Below are 22,027 nucleotides of genomic sequence, written 5' to 3'. Positions count from 1 at the left end.
AGCAAAACTGCAGTTGATTTATGGTATTGCAGCTCAGGAATATCCTAGCACATGTTTGTTTTTTTTTTTGACAAAGGACATCTGACCACTAACAACATTTGCGATCACTAGATGGATGACAATGACAATAACTTGACCTACCATCTTTCCAAATTCTGGGAACTTATTCTCATCATACTGGATGAACGTACGGTTAATAGATCTATATGGATTTGTGGACATATAAGGATCTTATTACGTGTCTGCATATGTTATCTGTCGGATGTTCCCTTTACATTTTCCTTTATATTTTAACAGAAAGTTTGTTATTCAATTTTTCTGTTGATTTTGATTTACTTTACTGTACAAATGACAAAAAAGTCTTATTGACTATACTGTCTATAAATTAAAAAAAGTATTGCAGCTCATTTATTTCTATTAATCGAAAGTATTTGGTTAAGCACAAACCTTGCTCCAAAGAGCTAAAAAACAGCATGATAAAAATATACAAAAGCACAAATTAAAAAAGGAAATAAAATCAAAAAGTTCAAACCCTTCTCAAAATTCGAAAACAAATTAAGAACAGAATATTATAGCACAAAGAGGGGGAAACAGAACTAGAACGCATTTAAAATGAAATAAGAAAAAGAAAAAAAATGAAAAAATTGAAAAAAATGTTTTCACCTGGGAAACAAAACACTAAAAATCAGGAAGTGATGTAAGCTTCTATACTGTAGAACAGGCCAACTTCTGATTTTTTTCTCGCCCTAGGAATAAGCCCCATCAACAGGCCCTGATTTTGGGGCACAGGAGGCTCATAAAGTAGCAGAAGTTGAGAGGCCAGATAGCTTGGATGTTAGGGAACCATTGCTTTAACCAAACCACCCAGTTTGAAAAGAATTCTGGACTCAAAAGGTAACCAGTAAAGGACGCACACAAGTAAAGTAGCATGGCCACATTTTCAATCACCTTTTACCAGGCCAGCTGCAGAATGAAACAGGCTTCAGGGATCCCACTGCAGCCTGGGAAGCTCCAATCGGAAGAATACAGCCCATGACCACATGCAATAAGACAAGGGTCCACACTCTAGCCTGAAAAACTGCGCAGGGACACAAAGCTGAAGTTTGTTGAGAAGCTGAAACTGCAACTGGGTCAGCAGCACAACCTGGGACAAATGAAACTGCAAGGAAGATTTTGTGCCCAAGAAAAAACGAAAGGTATGGGCAGCCTCGGCAATCGTGAGCACAACCCCCTCCGGTACCAGAGCAGGTCGGCATGATTGGGTTGGCAAGGTGCATTTAAAGGCCCCCAAAAAAAAGTTTTGTTTGTTTGTTTGTTTTTATTATTTATAATGCGTGAGCGTACCCAGAGGTATCAGGGTGCAGCATTTACAAGAATTTTCAAAGCTTAGTTGCAGTCATCATAACATATACACAGGACAATGGGTAAACACATGTTATATACAAAGCAGCAGTGAGGTAGACAGGCATATTTACATGTAAACAGGTGAGCACACGTGGATACAGTGTTTGCGGGTAGTGCAGCATTGAGATGTCCTAGTGGGCCTCTGTTTGCAGCCATGAAACTACCTTGGAGCGGAAGTTCTGGCAGGGCAGGTCCATTCTGACATTTGGAGGCAAGGAGTTCCACAGCTTGGCTGCTTTTACCGGGAAGCCGTTTCCCCCTATGGTGGCACGTTTGTAGTTGGTAATGGATAGGCAGTCTTTATATGCAGTTCTTACGGGTCTTAAAGAGGATTGTCTGTGGAATCTATTGACCAGGTATGTTGGAGCAGCGTTGTTGAGAGCTTTGTGGGTGAGTGATGCCGTTTTTAAGATGATTTTGTCATTAGTGGAGAGCCAATTGTTCTGTTGGCTGAATCCTGTTATGTGTTTGCTTCTAGAGATGCCCAGAGCTGCTCTGAGAGCATTGTTCTGGAGGGTTTGTATCTTGCTGGTGGTGGCCTTGGACGATCCCTATTAGAGGGTGTTGCAGTAGTCAATGCGGGACAGTATGAGGGCGCTGGCAAGTGTAAGGCAGCTATTGTCTGAAAGAAAAGGTTTGGCTGCGCGGATTAATTTGCATGTGTATGCCGTGGAAGATGCTAAGGAGCTCACTTGTTTTTTGAAGGAGAAATTGGAATCCAAGTAGAATCCCAGTGTTTTGACCTCCTGTCCGACTGTGATGTTGTTCCCGTCAATCATGAAGGAATTGTAGGCCGGGCCCAGTTTCTTTAGGCTGGAGGTGGTACCTAGGATGATGAGCTCTGTTTAATCATCATTCAGGCATAGTCCGTGAGTGGCCATCCATGCCTGGTTGATGATGTATACCCTATTTAGCAAGGCCAAATCCTTTCCATAATCTTCAGAAAGCGGAAGGAGGATCTGGGTATCATCTGCATAGTTAGTGTAGGTGATACCGAGATGATCCATATCATCGAAGTGTGAAAACAAGGAAATAATATGAGGCAGGGTAACCAAAAAGGAAACACACCAAACACAGGTTACAAAGGAACATACAAAGTACTTTATTTTATACTGAATCCAGTTACAAAAGAACAGAACAAAATTCAGATAGCTATCGACCCTCAGTACAACACAGCGAACTCCGGCGTGGTTCGGTGTGCTCAGTGAGTACAAATATTCATTGAAACAGTCAGGCTTTTATACATTTCTCCAGCCTGTTGTCCAGCCTTTCTTCAGGTTAACCATTCCATAAATAAGTTACTGCTCTAGGGTCCCTTGCCAGGTCAAATCTAGTTCGTCTTAGGTTTATACATTAACAAGAAGAAATGGTAATAATGTATGCTCTAGGCCTAACATTACAATGCGGCACTTAATTTATACAATATAGTTAAGCAGGTGTTCTCATTCAATTATAGATCAGTTTCGGTGATACAGGTAATCCATTGCACACAGGTCAGCAGAAAGACAAGGTCTCAGCTCATGACCCTAACAAGTGGCCTGCAGGCAGGTTATACATTAGCTGTACAGAGGTCATGACAATCGAGTTCTGTTCTGAATAACATAGGCTACCATTTTAGCTCACATGGTGACTTTATAGAGCAAAAAAACCTAAAATGGCGGCTTGACCCAAAATGACAGTTTACATGGTTTCTAAGGTCAGGACCTTGTAATGCAAGTTTATTCACATGTAGTTTATAAGCAGCTTGTTAGCAGCTTGGCGTAGGCCAATATACATATATTCATAGCAATAGGAGGCATGATATAATTTCTAGTTTGACAAACCCTCCTTTTGGCCTATGCCAAGTGCTAAACTACTTCTGATCTCCCTGCAAATAACTCCATGTGTCATCGTCCATACACCCTGAATAGCTGTCAGAAATATCTATCGCCATTAGATCTTTTACTAAGATCTCTTTCAGTACATACTCCTTAGAGGTTTTATCCGGGGCATACACTTTATGTCCTATTGTACCTATCGCCTGAGCGCAACATCCCCCTAGCATTGAACATATACTTGGTAGACATTGGATACAACAACAAAGAAATAGCAGAATTCCCAAAATAATCAGCAAGACTGAAAGCACTTTCCAACCCCAAGACCGCAAGAAGTCCCAGAACCAAGCGCTAAGATCCCAATTTCCCTCGGGAACATGCACTTCTGAACTAAGAATGTGCAGATTCTGTATTGCCTTAAAAATAGTTGGGGAGGAATCCGATATGAAAACACAGCAAGCGGACCCCACTAGTTTACATACTCCACCACGTTCAGCCAGAATGACATCTAATGCCATCCGGTTCTGAAGCGCTACCAATCTGATCGCTTTCTGCTCTAAAGTCATATTATAGAGTATATCTGTGGTCCGGTTGATGGTTCTCTCCAGTACTCTCGCTAATTTCCTGATATCCTCAGAATTCACTATTTGCCCAAAGAATGGAAGGAATGATTTCGCTACATCTCCTAAAACCTGTGCTGGAGTGTCACCATTCTCGTCCCGCCATGGACGAGCCTTCGAAACCTCTACAGTACTTGCTATAAACACCCCAGGTAACAGGATTCCTAGATAACAAGTTCCCTGCCAATCCCTGGGCAACCATGGAAATGCTACATTACCGCAAACAAAATAGATAGCTTCGCCTACATACAAAGGTCTGTCTTCCCCAGTCAAATTTGCAACATTGGCACAACCTTTAAAATCTCCCATTGACCGGGTGCCATTCCTCTGTATGCAGAAAGAAACTGAATCGGGGCTATGGTTAACAGTATAAGAAGGAGGCACGTCATCCTTATTGCCTATCAGAGCCATTTTAAAGGAAATCAAAGATTGGAAAGGAGGAGACAGTCTATCAGAAGGCCTAATAGAAGCAATATTGAGCTTACTCCTATTTGCGAAAAGCGAGCATCCCAGGGGAGTCAGAACACGTTTCTCAAAACTATTCAAATTAGTGCCATCAAAGTTCCCCGAGATGCTAGCGTTCCATCGGCCAAAGAACAGTGCTCTAAGTGAAGCATAACAAGCAGTTGTCAAAGGTAAAGGGTGAATATACCAACCTAGCCCCTTATCCCCATGTTGCGGTAAATGCGTGCAGATCCAACAATTGGTTCTGTTAAAGATTGCATGGGTAGCATTCATAATTAGAAGTAGAGTGTTATTTTGATAATTCCGTCTATGCAAAAGATCTCTAGGTGACAAGGTATGTAGTTGCACAGAAGGAGTGGGAACAACAGTTATATTTTCAACAGGTAGGAAATCATTCAAAGGGTACATTCTCTCCAAACACCAAAACCCACAACCAACAGTTACTAAAAGTCCCGTGATCATCACAAGTAGACAACAAAAAGTTTTCGGGGCCCCAATACATATCTGCTCATTGTCTCTCCTAGTCACATTTTTGTCCAAAAGTTCAGTACGAACGGTAGCGGATGCGGGCATTGTCGTCTTCAATCGAGAAACACCAATTGTTTGTTTGCTGGCGACTCCGGTCGCGCGTCTTCTTAATGTCTTTTCCCACAACCCTTAGCCAGCAGAACCCTTTATGCAATTGGGCCAAAAAAAGGCAAGCCCTCAAATTCTTTCAATTGTACATCAAGAGCCATATTGCAAACCTATCTCCTTGGGCGGAGATTATACTTGCAAGTTTCCGGTGCAAAAGAATCAGCAGACAGGATGTCGTCACTTCCCACAGGAAGTGGCGAGTGAACGGAAGTTGGATCAGAAGATGGATGATCCACAAACAATACAGTGGGAGAGCAAGGAGGCAAGAAGGCCGTTTTGTCGGGCCTTACAACTTCCGGAACGGCCTCCGAAACTCTCTCTCCACCGTCTGCTGTTTCGGGTACGTTGGTTTCAATATCAGAAAGGGGTTCTGCGTCTTCTGTATCGTATGGCACCGGGTGTGGGATCCGTTTGGTGTGGCTGCCGTGGATCCAGTGGCGACGTCCTCCTACCCGCACCGCAGTCTCAGTGACCAGGAGCACCTGGTAGGGGCCCCTCCAACGTGGTGCGAGGCAAGACGCTCTATCGAAGGATTTAACGAGGATCCAATCCCCTGGTCGTAGACTGTGACCGGGGCCCTCGTACCTCACCGGCAATGCCTCTCGCACCTGGTGATAAATTGAAAACAGGTTTTTAGTCAATTGGTTACAATAGTCGGAGAGAAGTACATTTTCTACATTGCGCAATGCGCAGCTTTTAGGCAAACCCCAAATATTAGCAGGTCTCCCCATTACCACCTCAAAGGGAGAGAGCCCAATCTTAGTTTGAGGGGTTGTCCGCATTGAAAGTCACACGATCGGTAAGGCGTCCGGCCATTTTAGTTTGGTGCCGGCACACGTCTTAGCGAGCTTGTTTTTTATGATACCATTGTGTCTTTCCACTAATCCGGCGCTGTGAGCATGTCTGGCCGAATGGAATCGTTTGTCAATTTGCAATGCCGTACATATCTGTAGAATTACAGCAGCGATAAAATGCGGACCATTATCCGACCAGATAACTCTCGGCAAACCGAAATGTGGGAAGAATTCCTTTAACATGGTCTTTGCAGTGGTCATGGCTGTAGCATCTTTAACAGAGAAAGCCTCGACCCACTTACGAAAGGCGCAAATGACCACAAGGACATATTTTAGATTGTTACATCGCTCCATTTCAATAAAGTCAAAGTGAATCACTTCAAACGGGACAGAAGGAGGCCCAAAGCTACCTCTTGGAGTTGCTGTCCCCTTTCCCACATTGTGTTGTAGGCAAATCATGCAATTTTGGACATAATGCTGGGCAATTTTTGAAATCTTATCATTTACCCAGACTTTCTCTAACATTCTCGTGATCTGTTGAGCGCACACATGTGTGGGACCGTGTGCCATGGTAACCAGCATTTCTATATAGGCATTAGAAAGCAACTATTTCCCTTCAACCATGTCCACCCAACACCCATCATCATCGAGTTTCCCCAAGCCCTCAGCCCACCTCTTGGATTCTTCTAATGTGGCATCGGCTTGGATATCCCGTACAGACCCAACACCCTCATCCATTGCATAGGCATCTACAGTCTCCCTTGAAACATACATCTCCGTGAAGAGATCAGAGGCACTTTGTCTAGCTATTTGATCAGCGAAAGCATTCCCTTTCCCTACATCATCTTGCTGCGCACTTAATGATTGCTAACTGACTAGGGAGCGCAAGCGCTGAAAGCAATTGTACTATCAGGGAGCCATGTTGGATCTTGGTGCCATGCGAAGTTAAAAACCCTCTCTCTGACCAAAGTCTCCCAAAGTTGTGAGCCACCCCAAAGGCATACTGGCTATCAGTATATATGTTTACTGTTAGCCCTTCGGAAAGCTCACAAGCTCGAGTCAATGCTATAATCTCTGCGGCCTGCGCAGAGTTATGCGTAATTCTCTTGGTCTCCACAACCGTACTCAATGTAGTGACTGCATAAGCAGCTGTGGATGTACCATCCAGTAGTTTGAAGCAGGAGCCATCACAAAACAGCTCCCCTTGTGGGTTATCCAAAGGAGTGTCCCTCAAATCAACTCTGCCTTTTGTATCTTGTTCAGTAGTATACAGGCAGTCATGTGACTCTTCGTCACCGCAAACAGTATTTTGCGGGAAAGGTAGGAGTTCAGCCGGGTTAAGAACGCAGCACCTCCTAATTTGAATGTGGGGAGCAAACAAGATTAATTCATATCTTGTCAGTCGTGCGGAAGTGAGGTGTTGCGTTTGGGTTTTGTTCAATAGAATATCTACAGAGTGAAGCACCATCAGGGTTAAATCATGGCCTAGGACCATTCCCTCACTCTGTTTTACAGACGCAGCAGCGACAGCACGCAAACATCTTGGCAAAGCGCATGCAACAGGATCAAGGGCGGAAGAGTAGTAACTGCATGGCCTATTCTTCCCTTCATGTTCCTGTGTTAATACAGCCAAAGCACATCCATCACATTCATGCACAAACAACACAAAGGCCTTCTCATAGTTCGGTGTGCCCAAAACTGGCGCCGAACATAATGCAGTCTTGAGCAACTCGAATGAATGTTGATGCTCCGTATTCCATGGCAATGGCGAAGAAATACCCTTCTTCGTCAAGGCCAACATCGGTTTTATCACTGGTGAGAGGTTTGGGATCCATAACCTACAGTAAGAAGCCATACCTATCAAGGCTCTAACTTCCTTTTGTGTATTTGGGACAGACATGCCAGAAATGTGTTTTATTCTTTCAGGTGTCAATCTTCTTCCCTCCTTTGACAGGAGATAGCCTAAATAGGCGACCTCCTGGCAACAATATTGAAACTTTTTAAGCGAAGCTTTGTGACCATGCTTAGCTAGATGGATGAGCAACAACACAGTGCCCTCTTTACAAGAGCTCTCAGAGTCAGAGGCTAAAAGCAAATCATCAACATATTGAAGCAACATACAAGTAGGGGGCAATCCAAGGGTATCAAGCTGCTCTTTCAAAGCCCTACTATAAATACTAGGACTCTCAGTATAACCTTGAGGAGCACGAGTAAATGTGAATGAGCGTCCCCCTAAGGTGAACGCGAACAAGTATCTACTATCCTCATGTATAGGAATACTGAAGAAAGCATTCTTTAGCTCCACAACACTGAAGTGAGTAGCCATAGCTGGAATCATGGTTAATATTGTCGTCACATCAGGCACAATTGGAAATTGCGGAGCGACGACTTTATTAATGGCACGTAAATCAATTATAAAACGAAATGGAATTGCATTATCACCTTTTTTGTACACGGGTAAAATCGGACTATTGCACAAACTTCCTGCAATCTCCTCAATCACCCCACGATGCACAACATCGGAAACAATGCTCTTCAAAGCTTGCTCGCCTTCAACTGAGATCTTATACTGTGGAATACGGGGCAGCTTAATTCCATGTTTCAAAACTATTTTAACAGGCTCAATCTGCAAAACACCGACATCATTGTCATCAACTGCCCACAAACACTCTGGTACATTACTGAATTCTGGCGGCAAAGGTCTAGTCAAGAATTGCGAAACAGAACATTGCTGTGGTGAAATCGTCCAACGCACTCCATCAGAAGAACAATGAATTACCGCATTTAATTCCTTCAACAGATTCAACCCCAGCAAATTCTCTCCACAATTCGAAGTCAAGAGAAATGGACAGTGGTCTGTAAAGGGACCCAAAGAAATAGGTACCGGTGAAGAAACCGGACAAATGACTGGTGTGCCAGTAAACCCTACAGAAACATTGGTTTGCCCTGACAGTGGAATGTTTGGAACCCGAGAATGATCAATGGAGCACTTCTGTGCTCCAGTGTCTATCAAAAATGGATGTTTCCTATTTCCCACTACCATTTCAACGTAGGGACCTTTCTGATTAACGGGAATAGGTGTAGGTTCCAAACACAGCTTCGGGCAATCCTAACGAAACAAAATATCATCAAAAGGAAGCTCTTCAGATAGATATGCAGCAGAAGGATGATCAAATATGTTTCTAGTATCCACACTCGAAGTCTGATTATCCTGTGAAAAAGGTTGTTGGGGATCCTGCGAAAACTGGCCTCTACCAGGGCCCCCTACACCCGGCCGACCTCTGGATCATCTACCCATATTTCCAAATGTGTTATTCGACCTCTGTCGAAGGACGGGGCATTGTGCACGCCAATGACCCTCCTGGCGACAATAGGCACACTGGTTAATATTCACAGGACCCAAGGGCACATTCCCTTGTGGAACATACTGACCTCTAATCTGCGAACTACCCCCTCTGGGGCCTCTAACAATTTGCTGTAACAATACTTTAGTCTTCAAATCACCTTTTCTCTTCTCGACTCTATCTTTTTCATTATTGACACGGTTCTCGTAGTACTGAGCCATGTGCAGTACTACTGATTGGGATTTCGCCTGCCAAGCGCTCTCAGAAGACATAATTTGTGACTGGATGTCAGGCAGCAATCCACGTACAAATGTGTCCACAAATAATCTTTTCCCAGACTCTGTGCCTAAGTCTTGTCCACTGAAATCCGAGAATACCTGTTCGAACCGATTAAAGAACTCGGTAGCACCCTCAGATTTTCCTTGGACACAGGCCGTAAACTTGTCCCAAATAATTCTCTTTTCGGGGATTATAGTTTTCAGTTTTGCAATGATTCTGTCAGGCAAAGTTAGTATCACCTGAGGTGGTCTCTCACCAGCTGGCCTTTCCCCATCAAGCTTAACTATGTTAGCCCATGTATCTCCCAACCCTGGTACATCGTCTATAGTTCTAACTGGTTTCCACAAATCTACAGGCAGGAGTACAGGGAATAGCAAATCAATGTCGCCTAGGGTAAACACTGAGGACTGCAAAACGGACTCTCTCTTTATAGAACCCTGTCGGATTTTTCCTAATGTCAGGAATAGTTTGTCCAATAGTATTCACTTCCTGTCGTGAAAACGGGACGTGAACAAACTGCGATACATAATGTGCAGGAATGTCCACAGCAGGTGTACCTGCTGCAGCATTAGCAGGAATCTCAACCTTTGGGACAAATGTCGGAGGAACCTCTCTCATAGGCAACTGAGATGTAGGCAACTCCAAACGCTTACTAAGCAACAGAGCTAAGTCGAGCGCTAAAGCAGTTGAAGAAGTGTCAAGTGAAAAGGCTCTCTTATAAATGCTCAATAACTCTGTGGGACAACTAACCTTTCTCTTTAAACATTCATCCTGCAGGTACTCTACCATTACCTGTATCACTTTCCTCTGCATGTCTAGCATATATTGACTTTATGTGTCATATACCTCAACTGGAGTTATCGATATGTCTGAAATCCATCTAATCGCATCTTTTGTACAAATTCGCGCCTCCTCAGATGTCGATTTACGACACGGAAGAAATCGTTTCTGTACATACACACTTTCTTCTTCGTCATCCTCATTCCGTAACCTTTCCAACTCCTTTCTATACTCAAATATCCTCTCAACATGCTCATGTACCTTCTCCACAGTGTCTCTTGAAAACGCTAAAGTATTCAGGTCCCTCAACCCTTGTGGGAGGTCTGCATTATTTAATATTTAATATAATGAATCCCTAAACCTTCAATGAAAACATTTTTCTCAGGAAAATTATCCATATTAGAAAGTGTGGCAGGAACATTAGCTCGATCATCTCTCTCCATACAATGCTTAGCCCATGCAAACAAATCCTGTTTCTTTTCTGTAGGAACAGTATTACGAGTAACAATCCTCGACCCTGCACCATGATCAACTACAAGCGGTACAGAACTACTTGGGAGTGAGGGTGCAGGCAAATTCAATGGAGGTACTATTACTGGTGCAATGGGAAGAGGCAGAGGAGCAGATGGAGGAACAACAACCAGAGGAATAGGAACAACAGGTTGAGCAGGAAGAGCAGGAATAACAGCAGGATGAGGTACAGCAGGAGGAAGAGGAACATACGGAGGGGGTGCAGAGGCACCAGGCCTTCGTTCATTTAACAATTTGTCGATAAACTCATCAGAAACATGAAGATCTTTAGAAGGATAGATTTTCTGAATACCGAGTGAGAAGGCCCTGTCCATATTCCTAACCGACTCAGACTGTTTGTCCTGATCATATAACAACGCCTTTTCAGCATTTGTTTTATGACGGCGCACATGTTTTTCCCTACTTTTAAGCTGCTGCAACGCTTCTTTTTTCCAATTTTGCAAAACCTCAAATGCTGCAGGTCTGGCCTTCTTTTTTAACAAGACTGACTCTAAATATTCAATACGAGGGATCTCAAAACTACCATTGACTGGCCACTGAAGTTCGGAGGCATGTCTGGTTTGTCTGTGCCAAATGTTATTAAATACTACACTTCCAATGCCATGCTTACAGTACATAGTACATGCCGGCGACCCCTCCTGCTGTGCCGGACGGCTAAATTCCAAAGATTGTCTATCGCTGCGGAATAATGCCCTAAAGCAGCTAGACAATTTCTCAGGCATTTCTCAAATACTCGGTGTTACCTGGTCAATAATTGTGTCTGCAGATACAATGCGCCAAATTCAAATTGTCAGGGTTGAATTAAGAGTCGGGTAACGACTCACCTGACCAAACCTAAGGAGGACCCATCGGTTTACAAAGGACTTACCTAACAAATTTTACCTTGTGTATGGTGATTTCGGCAAATCTGCCCGCCTCAAAAAATTGACCCTCGTCAAGATGCCGTCTCAGACCACACGGCTATCGTCCAGGGAACGGATCGTGCAGCGCTGTTGAGGTGTCGCGTCTCGTTCAGTCGGGCCCGTTATGTCACACCGTCCGATCCCGGTCCGATAGCGTGCGTCAACCTTCAATAATCCGGCATCAATCTTGAGGGTCCCTATTCCGGGCGCCAACTGTGAAAACAAGGAAATGATATGAGGCAGGGTAACCAAAAAGGAAACACACCAAACACAGGTTACAAAGGAACATACAAAGTACTTTATTTTATACTGAATCCAGTTACAAAAGAACAGAACAAAATTCAGATAGCTATCGACCCTCAGTACAACGCAGCAAACTCCGGCGTGGTTCGGTGTGCTCAGTGAGTGCAAATATTCATTGAAACAGTCAGGCTTTTATACATTTCTCCAGCCTGTTGTCCAGCCTTTCTTCAGGTTAACCATTCCATAAATAAGTTACTGCTTATAAGTCCCTTGCCAGGTCAAATCTAGTTCATCTTAGGTTTATACATTAACAAGAAGAAATGGTAATAATGTATGTTCTAGGCCTAACATTACAATGCGGGACTTAATTTATACAATATAGTTAAGCAGGTGTTCTCATTCAATTATAGATCAGTTTCGGTGATACAGGTAATACATTGCACACAGGTCAGCAGAAGGACAAGGTCTCAGCACATGACCCTAACAAGTGACCTGCAGGCAAGTTATACATTAGCTGTACAGAGGTCATGACAATCGAGTTCTGTTCTGAATAACATAGGCTACCATTTTAGCTCACATGGTGACTTTATAGAGCAAGAAAACCTAAAATGGCGGCTTGACCCAAAATGACAGTTTACATGGTTTCTAAGGTCAGGACCTTGCAATGCGAGTTTATTCACATGTAGTTTATAAGCAGCTTGTTAGCAGCTTGGCGTAGGCCAATATACATATATTCATAGCAAAAGGAGGCACGATATAATTTCTAGTTTGACAGAGGGGCTTGGTAAATATATTATACAGAGTAGGGGAGACACAAGAGCCCTGTGGTACACCGCAGGTGATGGGTATGGGGTCTGCTGCAGCAATGGGAGAGAAGACCCTCATGGTTCTGCCGTTAAGGAATGATGTGATCCAGGTGATAGCCTCAGTAGAGAAGTGCGCTGAGGAGTGGAGGTGTGAGCATAGGACAGAATGATCAACCAGATCGAAAGCTGCAGATAGGTCGAGGAGGAGGAGTAGGGCAGCTTGTCCATTGTCTCTGAGTATGTCAATCTGAGCTTTTAAGTTGATGAGTGCGGTTTCAGTCCTGTGTTGAGGGCGGAACCCTGATTGTCTGGATCATAGTAGTTGGTGATCTTCCAGGTGCTTCTGTATTTGTACATAGGCAACCTTGTCCAGAATTTTCAGTAAGAAGGGGACGGTTGTTATGGGTCAATAATTAGTGGGTGTGGCTGGGTCAAGTGTAGGTTTTTTTAGTAGTGGTCGTACCCAAGAATTTTTTAAATTGGCGGGAATGGAACCGGTGGTGAAGGAGGCGTTGATCAGTTTCGTTATGAAAGGGGAGAGTTTGCAGGCAGCGTCTTTGATAAGCTGTGCTGGGCACAGATCTCCCTGGCAATTGGATGGTTTCAAGGATAAAATTATTTTTTCAAATTCAAGTGTATTGACTTTGGAGAACTTGAAGCAGATGATATCTGTGGGCGTGGGTTTGTCCAGGATTTTTGGGGGAAGAGTGACATTAAGGGAGGGTTTTTTACTGGAGATTTTGCTTTGTAAGGTCGTGATCTTATTCGCTAGGGCACTTTGAATTTCTGAGCACTAGTTTTTATCTTTGGTACAGGTGTCAGGAGGTACTATGGGGGTTTCTATTTCTTTAAGGATAGAGAAGATTTCTTTCATGTTGGATTTAGCTTGGGATATGCGAGAGTCAAAGGAGGTTTGTTTAGCCAAGTAAATTTCTTTTTGTAGAGTGCGGCTATTTTGGTAAGTTTGAGTTTGTTTGCGACTGAAGGGGATTTTTTCCAAGTGGCCTCACAGTTTCTTTTCTGCTGCCTAAGGTTTTTGAGGAATGGTGTGTACCATTTGTTGAGGTGTGTTTTTGGTTTACTTGGTCTGAGTTTGAGGGGGGCGATGAGGTCCAGCGAGGTGGCCATAATCTTGTTGTATTCTTCGACAAAGATGTCCGGGTCGAGGTTGTCAGAGAGTGTATTGAGTGTGGGAAGTAGGCTTGGGATGAGTCTTTCTACTGTCATGTTGTACTTGTTTCTAGTGAGAGCCGGTGGGGCCGTAATTGTAGGCGGAGGAGTCGGTCTGTCAGTAGAAAGTATGAACGATACTAGATGGTGGTCGGTCCAGGTCAGGGGTGAGATATTTGTGATATTCACTTGGCAGTTATAATCAGCTACCCAGTCAAGTGTTCTACCTTTTGAGTGAGTGGGTGCTGTGCATCTTTGCGTGAAACCTAGTTCAGTAAGGGTGTTAGCTATAATACTAGCGATGTGGTCTTCCCGGTCATTATAGCCTAAATGAAAGTCTCCCAGGGTGAGAACTTGAGTAGAGGTCTTAGGATTTCTGGATAGAATATAATTCAGGTCTTCATCGAAGGTGCCAATGGCGCCTGGTGGGCGGATGATCTGATAGATATTGAGAGTTTGGGTATTGGTAAGTGGGACTTTGATTGAGAGTGTTTCGCATGATAGGATAGTGGAAGGAGTTGCTAGTCTCATGGTAAGGCTACACTTATGGATAATGGCGACACCCCCTCCTCTGGCGTCGGGGCGATCTTGTCTCAGGATAGAGTAGTTATCTGGGACTGCCAGCATGAGCATGGGGCCTGCTGCTGGGTGAAGCCAGGTCTCAGTAATAGCAAGGAAGTCAAGGTCTTCTGTAAGGATTAGGTCTGCTATTTCTGTAGCATGAGCTACTACCGATCTGGCGTTGATCAGGGCTCCCTTAATTTTGGGGCTATCTGTTTTTTTAGGAGTAGTAGTATGACGCTTGTCCTGTGTTGATTCAGGAGTGCCGTGAATGAAGGAGTTGTGAGGTAGTGTAGAGTTGCGGTTTTGGGGTGGATTAGGGGTTTTTGTAGAGGGATTGGGCCTAGGCGGCGGCGCTCTGGGGTTCCGTATAGTGGGCAGTGAGCGGGCAAGGGGCTCAAATTTTAGCTAGTCTAGCTCTGAGACCTAGGTTCCTGTCTATAGTGGCATGAGGGAGACTAATGGGTGGCATTGGTTGAGGGATGTTTATGTCTAAGTTTGATTCAGGGTTGTTAAGTCCAGTTGGGGATGGCGTGTTGGGTAAGTATGAAGCCATCTTGAGCTGTACTGCAGTGTTTAGGAGGATCAAGAAGCATCCAAGCAGGTTGGTGGTGAATGGGCACATATTAGGTAGAGGGGCTGAGAGTGTTGGGTGGCCGGAGAATAGCCTTGGTTAGCACCAGTTAGGCAGTGTGCTTTGGTATAATGGACCTGTGTTGTGTAACACCTAGTTTGAAATAAGGCAAGATGGCTGAAGTACATATATCAGCAGCTGGATTCAAGTATAACAATTAGGCTAAAATGTATTGAATAGCAACCAGAGTATACCTATACATCCAAGTACAAGAGGGCAAAGTGGCTAAAGTACATATAGCAGCAGCTAGATTCAAGTATAACAGTTGGGCTAAAGTGCATTGAATCGTGAATAGGGCTTTCTTAAACTGCGCATGTCATAGGGGCAAGCTGAGTCAATGCAGCTGTGGGTTTGGGCACTTGCCTTAGTAACTAACAGGTTATGCTAATTCGGAGCACAAACACGGATCTTGTTGCAGTGTATGTGGCTGTGTGCAGATGTGTTGCAACAGTGCAGCCTCAGCTACATCGGACATAATCGGTTTTTCACAGTACATTACAGTAGACATAGGGGTGTCTGATTTGCTGAGTTCAAGTGTGCAGAGTGGAGCCAAAAAATGTTTTTACAATATACGCTTAAGGTGCGCAACCGTGCTAATGATGTGGCAAAGTCTGGGAATTCCATGTCTTATAGAGTAACCTCCGTGGGTTTGTATAGCGAGTAGGGCAGTTATTTTTTGAGCGATGGCGCGATTTAATAAGGTGTCATTAGTTTAGAGGGCAAGCGCTTACCTAGAGCAGTATGCCGACAGAGTTCCATGGCTCTCGGCTCCTTCGGCTCTGGACAGGCTTAGGACAGGTGGAAAGCCTTTGTTGTGCGTGCCTCCGTTTGTCTTTAAAGAATGAAACAAAAAATGGCCTTGGGCCCGCCAGGGTTCGTTGACAGAGGCACCTTTCTACATCATCCAGAGATGAGATACTTAGTAACAGTTTTATGTCGTCCACGTACACATTGATGGAGACACTGCAGATGGAAATCAGATAGCCCAGCGGCTCCATGTAAAGGATAACTACTGAAAGACAAAGAATGGACCCCGAGGCCCTCCGCAGGCTCCAGGAAAGAGGATGACCTGGAGGATGCCAGCTGAGCAGGCTGAAATATGTTAGAAAGGATTGAACCAACCCAGGATTACACCCCCATTATCAATCCATGCCAAGGCTGAACCGGAGTGTCTCAAGGTCCACGCGATCGAATGCCACAGAGATATCCAACAATGCATGCGAGCAGGGGGCTCCGGTATCAGTCACTGGAAAGGATGGAGAGTAGCCATCTCTGTACGGGGTGGAAATCAGACTGATAGGATCTTGAAAGATCCCATTGATCATGTTGTTGGAGACACTCATTTTGTAATGACCTTCTCAAAACCTGTCAACTGATAAATGGTCATAAATTACCCAGGATAGATTTATCAAGACTGTTCCTCTTTATGAAGCGGCTAATCAGAACATGTTCCAAATGGTCTAGACATACACCTGGAAAAGCAAAGCATCTGGAACACTTGGCACTGGTTTTAAAATACTGTAAGTAAGAAGTTTAATAGATTTAGCAGTATTAATATCATTGGGTTAAATAGCAGGTTTTGATGACCCATGTTTCTAGAAAAAACGATATTTCCAAGCGAACAAGTACCAGCCGGGAAACATTGACGAATAAAATGGGGGATTTTACGCTCAGCCATTTTGGATTTTTTTTTCCTGCTAGAATTGGGTAGATCTTCCCAATAAAGAATGGATTTCTGTTGACACATTTTTGGGGGTGGATTGGCTGGGAGATGGCTGTAAGGGGTTCATACAGTCTTTCTCTGTCTGAAACATAGCACCCAATATGTGTGAGATAAGATGAATTAAATGTGTATAAAAAAGAGCAGATTTGTGGCCTGGATTGAGCATCTACAAAGATTGCCATTCATAATGCCGGGTCATTTTACAGTGGCAATGTTGTTTTCACCTGTAACATTCCTGCAGATTCAAAAAAACAAAAAGGTAGGGAGGGTATGTAGGTCTCCCCTCCAAACAGAGAGCCCCCCAAAAGCGAAGAAAGCATGAATGGGGCAAAGGAAATAAATGGACATGGGGGTAAACCATGAAAAGAATGCCAGAGTAAAATGGCCCCAGCACGCAATTCGCGGCCATCTCCCACTGCATGCAACTGGTTTAGGGACCGAATGCCAACCTTGCAATACGTTGTATTACCTGAATGCAAGTCTGGCAGAGTGTTAGAACCACTTGGACTCTCTTACAAGGCTTCCCTTTGAATTCTATACCAATTTATTTTTTCTTTTGATTACCATGCACCCAATCTACTAGCATGTACTATGGCTAGGCTGCAAGTTCTCTGATAATTGAGGGTTGCAAAAGATATCATCGAGCCAATAAGCACAATTCATCAAACGAACTAGAGGGAAGCTTTGGGTACCTACCTACAGTTTGAGCGCAAGCTCTTCCAGGACCAATGACCTCTCATTAGGCTTCAAAGGGGAGCGACCGAGAAGGTAGGATTCGACCATAAGGATGCTTTTTGATGAAGCCGAGGATTGTTTGCAGGTTGTCTGCCAGACACCCATAGCTTCGGACCTGCTCGTCCTGCATTTCCACAAAGAATCAGTGGCTTTGTTATGGGGTTGCTGTGTGAGTTACAGCTCCATAAAATCACTGTGTGACCATCTGCATCTATTCAACCAACATTGTTCAAAATCCACACTTGCCAATGGATGCCAGGTGTGAACATCCCACACCAATGTAATACTGTCCATGGTTCTGTACAGCACCTTTTGGCAGGTGCTGCTGCTTCTGTAGTGCCACATGAGCATAAACACACCAAAGAAACATATCACAGGTTCTTACATTGAACTGATACCTGTTTTGATAAACAAGCCCCGTTTTACTTTTTCCATTCGCCCCATATTACTCTGGCCCCCACTGTTGAAGCATGTCATTTGCTTAGTTCTTAGACATTCTAGATGGAGGTTTCGCAAAAGAGCATTTCGTAGAATCAACTTAGATCAGCAGTCTGCAACCTGCGGCTCTCCAGATATTTTGAACCACAACAACCATGATCCCCCGCCACTGACAATGCTGGCTAGAGATGATGGGAGCTGTATTCCAAAAGATGGCGAGACAAAGATTGCAAACCCCAGGCATAGGTGCTTGTCTCAAGCTTTACCTGCCCAGTAATTTAACATGCAACCTGAGAACCTGGAAAGAAATCTTTTTGTACAGAGATTAAATAGCGCCCGGATGCCTCAGGGTTAGATGCGCTATATAAATGCACAAATAAATAAATAAACTGGATCTAAAAACTCAGATCAAGGCAGAATTTGCATCTGGTCCCCTTTCCTGCATTTGACGAGATTGATTTCACAGCTGGGGGTGAGTGCCAAGATCAATAGGATAGATGAAAGCAGGGTATTCTATCACAGACCCTCTGCAACATGGACACGAGCAAACAAAAAAGCCCCCAAAAGTCACATCTGAAGTGGGAGGTGAAGGACATAGGAAGCATTCATGCTGGTACAGATCACAATATTGGCAGAACAATCGTTTGCGCTTCTGGTTTTCCATCACCTGCCAAAATTTACTTTTTAGATCTGTAGATGTCTTGGGTATTGTAGCAACCCTTCCCATTTTAATCAACTTTCCAAATCAAACCTTAGGAGCGCCCCAGGTATTGCATTGCATTGTATTTGTCATTATGTAGCGCCTTTTACCATTATTATAGTCTCAAAGCGCTTATAGTGGGAACATGCATTAGCATACATATAAATAGCAGTTAAGGATCTTCAGGCCCAGAGTGAGTGCCAATTTTTCTGCTGATGCAGAACTGCACACTTCTTAGTATCCTCATATTCTGCCGATGGGGCACTCTCTAGACAATATAGTGCCCCCTTACCACAAATCCCACACTGCAACCCCACCCCAACATATACAATCTCTACCATATCAACAAAAGCTGGCTTTATTAAAATGCAATTAAAGAACTCACCAAGTAAAAAGTAGACACTCCACAGTAGGCAACAAAATCGCTCAAAATAATTCACTTTCATTATCTCATGCATATATTAATTATCTAAAGTGCAGACTCCTAGCTTTTGCTGCCACAAAAGAGTTGAACCTACTTAAACAAACAATGTGCTCACAATTGAAATGATAAACACAGCCAGTAGTCTTTATTCAGCTGCAAATTCGGTCTGATCAGTTCTATGCACTGACATTTCTCTTAACATTGGCAACTGTTATTAAGCTCCGCTGGGCAACCCTGACATTTGAAAACAACAAATACTACTTTGCATGGTGAATATAATGCAACAAAGAAAACATTTTCACTGTCCACAAAACTCTATTAAACCATGAGGGATGCTCATCCCCTAAGACCTTATTCACTTCTAGGGACTCTCGATGTTGGCTCAGTGAGGTGATATGACTTGCCTTGGATCACACACTTTAAAGAAGTGGTAAAGCCAATATTTGAGCCCAGTTTGCAATTGTGACACTTGGCCAAACACCTTTCCAGCTCTATTTTAATATAGATATTTGTTAATGAGAGCATAACATAATTCCTGGATTTTTCAGCTGTAGACTTAATTCACATATTCTCCTATATTGCACCGCAACTTTGGAACTCTCTCCCTGCCACCCTTAGAGCTGAAACTTCCATCTCTGCCTTCCGCAACAACCTCAAGACCACTTTCCTCAACTAGCACTACGACTGCCTCCTCTACTCCTGCCATGTATACTGTAATATAAACAGAAATGTAATATAACTTTATTGAAAGCTTGTATATATAGTGCTCATGACTATGTAACTAAGCTTTGTACTGTAACAAGTGCCACGATGTCCTCGGGCTGATGTGCGCTATATAAATATGAATAAAACAAACACACGTAGTATGGACCTTGTTGCTCCAGATAAGATTTTGAGGTTGGAGTATTTTACTCCCTATTTTAAACTTTGAGAGTAAATGCTATTTCCTGGGGGAAAAATGAGTTTTCTCCTTTGCAAGAGAGTTAAATGTATGTGACATCCAGCTGACATGTGCAAAAACTGTATGGAAATCATTAGCATGCGGCAGCTTTCTGCATTGTGAAGAGAATACATCTTTCATTATTTCTCTAAGGTCTGGCCATTTGATCTCTCCTTTATATATTAGAATGCTGAAAACAAAAAAACCCAGCCAATTACATAGGGCCTCATTACGACCCAGGCGGTAAGTTACCGCCTGGGCCGTGACTTTACCACCATGGCGTTAACTATGTTTACGCCATGGTGGTTGGCGGACTTACCGCCCCATTCCGACCTTGGCGGGGCGGTAAGTCCCCAATCCCCATTTACCCTTCCCCATTCCCATTTTTGCCCCATAGGGCATAATGGGAGTGGGGAAGGCGTTAATTACGCCACCGTAAATTACGGTGGCGTAATTAACTCCATGGTCCCTTAGCGCCATGGATTTTAACACCTGCTAAAAGCAGGTGTTAAGTCCGCCATGGCGCTAAGGGACCTCGTACTCAGGCGGTAAGGGTCGGCGCTGTTTACGCTGCCGTAAACCCCTTTCCGCCTGGGTCGTAATGAGGCCCATAGTAACTCAAACCTGGATCGTGTTGGGTGTTTTGAGGTTCGATATCAGAATTGTCTTTTGACTACCTAATGGTATGCCATGTTATGATACAACAGTGCAGAGAGGCAAGGACTGCTAAATTCTATACCTAATCACATGGTCAAATTGTTATTTATATAGCGCTTTTGTAAAAGCCCTGTACATAGAACATATTTATCACAATTATCACCAATCCAAAGTTGGTACTACTTTATAAACCTCGAAAGGATAAAAGGCTGAGTTGGCCTTGGCGGGATTCGAACCTACAACCTACAGATCAAGCACAGGTTGCAGCAACGAGTGCTCAACCGGCCTAGCTATGTTATTGGCTAGCAACCTTCAACCGTCGGTAAACTGAGTATAGACTGATCTATAATAAATGACAGTGCCTAGATGTTGGATGAGCTATGCACGAAGCACTGCATAAAGTTAAATACCTATATGGATTATCAGAGGGACAGGTTTTCGTGAGTTTCTATTTCAATTAAAAATGTAACTTTCATTTGTGTCATTTTTAATAGCGCGTACACTTCCTGGAGAGTCAGGTTCTGGATGATTTAAGTGTATTTTTGAAGATTTGAGAGGCTATAACACGTGTGATTGGTGTAATGACAATCACTCACTCTTGAGCAAAGACTATGCTGCCACTGACGTACCCCATTGACTGCAAGTTTGAATGGATGTAAACTAGACTGTGCATACTCATAATTTTACACACTTTTTTTACAATTAGTGTGTAAATGAAATTATAAGTGTAAAAATGATCTGCCTCTGCATGATTATGCACACAGCAGAGGAACTCTGAAAAACCAAATTGTGAAAAACTGTTTTTTCACTTGGGAACAATTCTCAATTGCAATTTAGTTTTCCATCTTATTATACTATTCTAAAATTCTAGGGAAATAAATATGCACAGTGCTTCTGATTGCTCAATGAGCATCTACACCAAACACAGCAGAAGCTGAACAGAAAGAAACAATTCCTTTTCTCACAGTGTGCAGTTTCTTTTTTTAAAGGCTTCAGAGAAAATAAATCTGTTTCAGAAGGTTTTCTCCATGGCTTGCAATTACATCCATGTAGAAAAAAATCAAAAGAAGCGTTCTGGGTTCTGTCAAGTAACCTGACCTTTGCACTGCCATCTGCGCTAAACCGGAGCGTAAATGTACACAGGAAAATAATAAAGCTGACGTATTTACAAGATTTTCATGCATTAAAAAAAGGCCTAGTACGACCCTTATCTGGAGGCCTCTCTGTACCCCCCATTTCTAATCATCCAACACTTCTTAAGGGACATCCCCTAACAGAGCCTCCCAATTACCCACTCACTGATCTCTGCCACCATCTACCTCTAAACTCTCCCTTTTAAAATGTCCTGCTGCTATTTCTTTTTCATTGAAATACAAAGTGAAAAATACAGACAAACAGAACAAATCTCTTCCAGTCCGACTTTGGAA

General features: G+C 43.4%; 1 protein-coding gene and 1 long non-coding RNA gene across 2 annotated transcripts in view; both read right to left on the bottom strand.

The window, feature by feature from the left end:
* Positions 1–22,027, bottom strand: part of SEMA7A (semaphorin 7A (JohnMiltonHagen blood group)) — a 266,576-nt gene that overhangs the window by 81,367 nt on the left and 163,182 nt on the right. The gene's annotated exons all lie outside the window — the stretch shown is intronic.
* LOC138504244 (uncharacterized) lies at positions 2,483–14,436 on the bottom strand. Its single transcript, XR_011279812.1, has 2 exons — positions 11,550–14,436; positions 2,483–5,547 (listed from the first exon to the last, which is right to left on the bottom strand). It is a non-coding gene; the product is annotated as an uncharacterized lncRNA (long non-coding RNA).

Source organism: Ambystoma mexicanum, chromosome 11 (genome assembly GCF_040938575.1).
Source record: "Ambystoma mexicanum isolate Mex_15411 chromosome 11, UKY_AmexF1_1, whole genome shotgun sequence".
NCBI classification, from domain to species: Eukaryota; Metazoa; Chordata; class Amphibia; order Caudata; family Ambystomatidae; genus Ambystoma; species Ambystoma mexicanum.
Note: the sequence above shows the minus strand (reverse complement) of the source record. Positions and strands in the feature narration are given on the sequence as shown.